Raw genomic sequence first — 6000 nt, 5'->3', positions numbered from 1 at the left:
TCCCCTAACCACATCCCAAAACCAGCCAAACTTGTCCTTCCTCCCACCTCTCCCCTCCTCCCACCTCAAGCCCCACCTCCATCTCCTACCTACTAACCTCATCCCGCCCCTTGACCTGTCCGTCCTCCCTGGACTGACCTATCTCATCCCTAACTTCCCACCTACACTCACCTTCATTGGCTCCATCCCTGCCGCTTTGACCTGTCTGTCTCCTCTCTACCTATCGTCTCCTCTATCCATCTTCTCTCCCTACTTATTTCAGAAGCCCCTTCCCCTCCAGCATTTCTGAAGAAGGGTCTAGGCCTGAAACTTCAGCCTTCCTGCTTCTCTGATGCTGCTTGGCCTGCAGTGTCGATCGACCTCTACACCTTGTTCTCTCAGATTCTCCAGCATCTGCAGTTCCTACTATGTCATAACAGGACCAGGTGTAGGCTGGGTAGGAAACATAAAAGTATGGAATAGTGTTCTAAAGTTATTGAACTCGATGTTGAGTTCTAGAGGCTGCAGGGTCCCAAGCAGAAAATCAAGTTGGTCTTCTATTTTGTACTGGGCTCGTTGGAACACAGTAATAGGACTCCAAAAGGAAATGTTAGCCAAGGAGCACAGTGGTGCGATGAAGTGACAGGGAACTGAAAGCTCAGGATCATTTTTGCGAACAGAAGGTGTTCTGCACTTAGCCCTTGACAATGTTGATTTTCTGAGCGTCGTTGAATCTGCACTCACAGCATTAGTATTGTATCACAAATTGCCTTGCAGATGTCGGGGGGGAAATGTTGGCAAGTCAGAAGTTTCTGAAGAAAGGTCTAGGCCTGAAACATCAGCTTTCCTCTTCCTAAGATTCTGCTTGGCCTGCTTTGTTCATCCAGCTCGGCACCTTGTTATCTGAGGAGTTGTTACTTCCCTCGATTTCCTCGCCATACCACCAATTGTGACCCACAGGATTTTTTGTTCTGAAAGTGGAGAATGACAATGTTGATGAATTTCAATGTCGACGAAGGGTGACTGGATTTTTAACGTAATGGATGGTCATAGTGTAGCGTGAATGAAACGTTAACTGGAAGCGTTAACTTTCTTTCTCCACAAATGCTGCCACACTGATGGATTTCTCCAGCATTTTCTGTTTCTGTTTCAGATTTCCAGCATCCGCTGTATTTTTCTATGAATTATCGTTAACTGCTCTAGTACAATAGATTTTTATTATCTTTACGATGTGGAGAATAGAGACAGAAGCAAAAGGAGGCTGAACAGTCTAACTACTTATTCCATTTGGGTCAGAGTACTAGTTTTACAGTCTGTGGAAAGGGCTGAAATCGGAGACATTGTGAAACATTTAATAAAGCAAACTGTGCGCCTGGAAAAGCCCATCTCGGAAAATGTCACATGGTTCAGTGCTCAGTCCTGACCTCTTACGTTTTAATGCGCAGAGGATGCAGTATGAGGCGCCTCCTCTGACAGAAGCTGCTGAAAAAGCCGCACTTGAGCAATGCAAGTGGCAGATCGCGGAAGGGAACGCGGGCAAGCGTAGAGAGAGTATCATCTCCCCACTTGCTGTCCTCCCTCCCGGGCTGAGCTCGTATCGATGTTCTGGGGGATGTGTGGCGCCGAGATCGACTTTCTCTGAGCTGCAATCGGGATCGCTGAGCAAACCGAGCAGAGGCCGGGGAGCGGCGAGAGACCCAGCCGCAGTTGGTAAGCTCTGTTTCAGCCGCTCAATGAGATTCAAAGCGCAAGGACCCCGATTGCACCTTGCCAGCAGCGAAAAGAGTTGTAGGAAGCACCCGTGTGAAGTTACTGTTCAATAGGGGGTTGATTCCCAAGGGCAGGGCGGGACATTTCTCTCTCGTCACCTCCTTTTAAAAAAAAGCACATTTTCAGCCTTAAAGTTGCCGGACGTTTTGTAGGATATGATGTTTACATTGATTGAAGATTGAGTTTTAATTTTGATTTCCTAGCCGAGATTCCAGCTTGCTGTGTGTGTGTGTGTTTGAAGGATGGGTTTTGGTGATTTTCTTGTTTGTGTAGGAAGATGGCAGATTTGGATGCTGAGTTTTTGAATGAGTCAGTTTCTTTGGCTGTTCCTCCACTGAGCTCCGGAGCTGCTGAGATTCCCCAATCTTATATGTGTGTGCTTGTTGCTGGTTTTGATGTTTGCCAATGTCTTTGTGTGGCAAGCGTCAACTTCTTGAAGCAGAATCTTGTTCATACTGTCTGATAACATTCATTAAGATCAAAAACAAGTGAATACTGTTTTGTTCCGTGACCAAGTTCAAATTCCACATTGTATACAATAACTGCCAAGAGATTTGATCAAGTTCCTAATTTGCAATAGTTTATCACTGCGTCCTTGTACACTAAAGCTGATGCGATTTGCAAGTATTTGCTTATCGCACTGTTGCTTCCATCCTGATGGCAGAAAACATTAAGATTACAATATATGAAAGTTATGCAAATAACAATGTCCAAGCATGTCAGTATTAATTTAATCTTGTGTATCTGTTTTGCGAAGGCAATTAATTTCTGCATTCTCATGGTAATAGACAGTGTTAATTGAATATAAGAGGTTGAACAGTAGATTGATAGGAAAATTGATGGGGTGGTAAACAATGAGGCCTTAGATTACAGTATGATATAAATGGGCTGATTTGTGGCAAATGGAATTCAGTCTGAATAAGTGTGTGAGGTGATGCACTTGCCAGGGCAAACAAGGCAATGGAATACATGATGAAAGTTAGGAAGACAAATGCAGTTAGCATTCATTTTGAGAGGGTGAGAACACAAGAGCAGCAAGGTATTGCTGATGCTGTATAATCTGGAATTTTGCGAGCAGCTTTGGACCCCAAATCTAAGGAAAGTGTTCTGTTCTTTGTTCATTCACAGGAGGAGGGCATCACTGACCAGACAGCAATTATTGCCCATCCCTAATTGCCCAGAAAGCAGCGCAGAGTCAACCACATTGCTGTGGGTCTATAGTCACATGTAGGCCAGACCAGGTAAGGTTGGCAGTCTCCTTCCCTAAAGGGCATTAGTGAACCAGATGGGTTTTCCAACAATCAACAATGGATTCACAGTCAACATTAGATTCTTAATTCTAGATATTTATTGAATTCAAATTCTACCATCAGCCATTGTGGGATTCGAACCCAGGTCCCAAGAACATTATTTGAGTGTCTGGATATAGAGTCCAGTGATAATACCCCAAGGCCATCCCCTCCCCAATTTGAGGGGTTGCAGAGAAGGTTTACAAGAATGATCCTGGGGATGAAGGGCTTGTTATAGGAGATATTCCAAGACATGCCTGGACTACAGAGTTTTAGTTATGAAGAAAGACTAGATAGACTTGGATAACACTCTGTAGAGCTGGATGAACACAGCCGGCCAAGCGGCATCAGAGGAGCAGGAAACCTGACGTTTTGGGTCAAGACCCTTCTTCAGACCCAAAACATCAGCTTTCCTGCTCCTGTGATGCTGCTTGGCCTGCTGTGTTCATCCAGCTGTACACCATGTTATCTCAGATTCTCCAGCATCTGCAGTTCCTATTATCTAGGTAGACTGGGGTTGTTTTTGTTTGGGGCACAGGAGATTGAGGGGGACATGACTGAATATATAAAATTATGAGGGGCAGAGACAGGCAAGGAAGGACAGAACTTTTCCCTTGATGGTGAGATCAATGACCAGGGAGCATAGATTTAAGTTGAAGGACTGGAGATTTAGAGGGGATTTGAGGATTTATTTTTCATCCATAGGCTGGTTGAAACCTGGATGGGTGTTAGAGGCACAAAACCTCATTACATTAAAAATATTCCCAAATATAATTGCGGCACCAAGACATATTCGACTATGGGCCAAGTGCTGGAAAATATAATTCGAATGGTCAGGTATTTGTTTTTGGCCAGCACAGATTTGATGGACCAAAGGGCCGTTTTCTGTGCTGCAGTCCTCTGAATCCAATATCATCTTGCGAGTGTATAAAAATTAGCTGTCTGGATTTTGTACAAAAGCATGGACTTGCATACCCTTCCCCTCTCCTAAACTTGTGCTCATCTCCCACCTGTGTCCATATTTGCACAGTGTGATTCCTTCATCACATCTGTGTTTACTAACTTACATTGTAATCCAGTAATGCAATACATCAACATTTAAATGTTTTCAAGTCCCTCCAAGGCTCATCCCTCCCTATTTCTGTGGCCTCCTTCAGCTCTATATCTTCACTCTTCAGTTCTGGCCTCATGAATATTGTTGAATTTAGTTACTGTACCATTGGTGGCTCGCCTTTAACTGCAAGGTCCAATCTGTGACATTCACTTTCAAAACTACTCCAGTTGTCTTTACTCCTTTACAAAACTCTTTAAAACTTACTCTTCCAACCAAGCTTTTGGTCAACGCTCCTAAAAATGCTTTATGGGGCCTAGTGTCACATTTTGTTAATGTTCTGACAAAATGCCATGGGAATGATTCATTACAGCTGCCATGCTATATTAATGTAGGTAGTTGTTATTAGAATGTTGTATGTTATTAATAATAAGATAAATCATATTACAGTGTGTTACACTAAAATTACTTTCAGCAGTTGGATAAGTTTCATTTATCTCTGCCATGTTGAGTTTTACCAAGAATGGAAACTTTGCTGTGCACCTCATAAGAGTTCACAAGACTGTATGTTAATCTACCTCCCATGAGACCATACCAAATAGCTCTATTGAAATTATAGTTTTAAATGACAGTGTTAAAATATGTCAGGTTTCTTCACCAGCAGTGATGAGAAACATTTGGTCGATACAGTGTTTCTAGCTTTTAACTGGCCTGTTCAAGTTCATAACTGGAAAAAAGTAGTGTTAGTGATTTCATCACTAGAGATCACTTTAAACAGAGACTACAAAAGCATGCCCCTTCTCCCACTGTGTCAGTGCTTTGTTTATAACTGCTAAATAAATGTAAGTTGTTGTATAATATCTGTGTCTATGGTCTCTTATCATAATTCCTTCTATAGGGTTGTTGTCAGGAAGAAAGATTCCTCTGCACCTTCTAGTCTTTCATCTATTCTTGATTCCTCAGGGACAATAGTGGTGATGTCAGTAGGCCTGATATCCAGAGACCCAGGCTAAGGCTAAAGGAATGTGGATTCAAATCCTCCTATAGCAGTTCCTCTGAATAATTTTTAAAAATTAATAACCTGGTATTACTGAAAAATCTGATCGTTGCAAAAACCCATCTGGTTCACTAATTTCGTGTAGGGATGGAAATCTGCAGATCTTACCTAGTCTCCATTTGACTCCAGATGCACCGCAATGTGTTTGATTCTTAACTGCCCTGACAAACCAACCAGTACAAGGGCAATTAAGAACGGTCAAGAAATGCTGTCTTGCTGGTGATACCCACATCCATGAAAGAATAAAGACAAACAAACTGCAAACTAACAGAAATAATCTTTCACTTCTAGTCTCCTCAAAATTTTGAAAACTCTATTAGATCCACTCTTTCAGCTTCAGTGCAATATAATGAAAATGGACCAGTCATATTTAGAACATAGAACAGTAGGCTCTTTGGCCCACGATGTTGTGCGAAACTGTTACCCTAATCCAAAGGTCTATCTAATCTCCACCCCTACCTTATACTATCATCCATATGCCTATCTAATAGCCGCTTGAATGCCCCTAATGAGCCCGACTCGACTACCCTCTGTGGCAATGTATTCCACACCCCGACCACTCTGAGTAAATAACCTACCTCTGACATCTCCTCTATATCTACATTCACTCACTTTAAAAACTATGCCCCCTCATAATAGCTACCTCCACCTTAGGAAAAGGTTTCTGGCTGTCTACTCTATCTATACATCTGATCATTTTGTACACCTCTATCAAGTTACCTCTCATCCTTCATCGTTCTAAAGAGAACAGCCCTAGCTCTCTCAACCTTTCCTCGTAAGGCCTTCCCTCCATTCCAGGCAACATCCTGGTAAATCTCCGTACCATTTCCAACGCATCCACATCTTTCCTGTAA

General features: G+C 42.7%; 1 protein-coding gene across 4 annotated transcripts in view; it reads left to right on the top strand.

Annotated features, from left to right (window-relative positions):
- Positions 1-1452: 1452 nt before the first annotated feature.
- The window catches only part of nin (ninein (GSK3B interacting protein)), a 180478-nt gene continuing 175930 nt past the window's right edge, over positions 1453-6000 (top strand). For 3 of the 4 annotated variants that reach the window (XM_059649150.1, XM_059649149.1, XM_059649151.1), the window contains exons 1-2: positions 1453-1689; positions 2878-2990. The gene's annotated coding sequence lies outside the window, so the exon portion shown is untranslated. The remainder of the gene's footprint in view (positions 1690-2877; positions 2991-6000) is intronic. The other variant, XM_048538225.2, reaches the window with a different exon arrangement.

The sequence above is a fragment of the Stegostoma tigrinum genome, chromosome 10 (genome assembly GCF_030684315.1).
Source record: "Stegostoma tigrinum isolate sSteTig4 chromosome 10, sSteTig4.hap1, whole genome shotgun sequence".
NCBI lineage: Eukaryota > Metazoa > Chordata > Chondrichthyes > Orectolobiformes > Stegostomatidae > Stegostoma > Stegostoma tigrinum.
The sequence above is the reverse complement of the archived record's forward strand: the minus strand, read 5'-3'. Positions and strand labels throughout refer to the sequence as shown.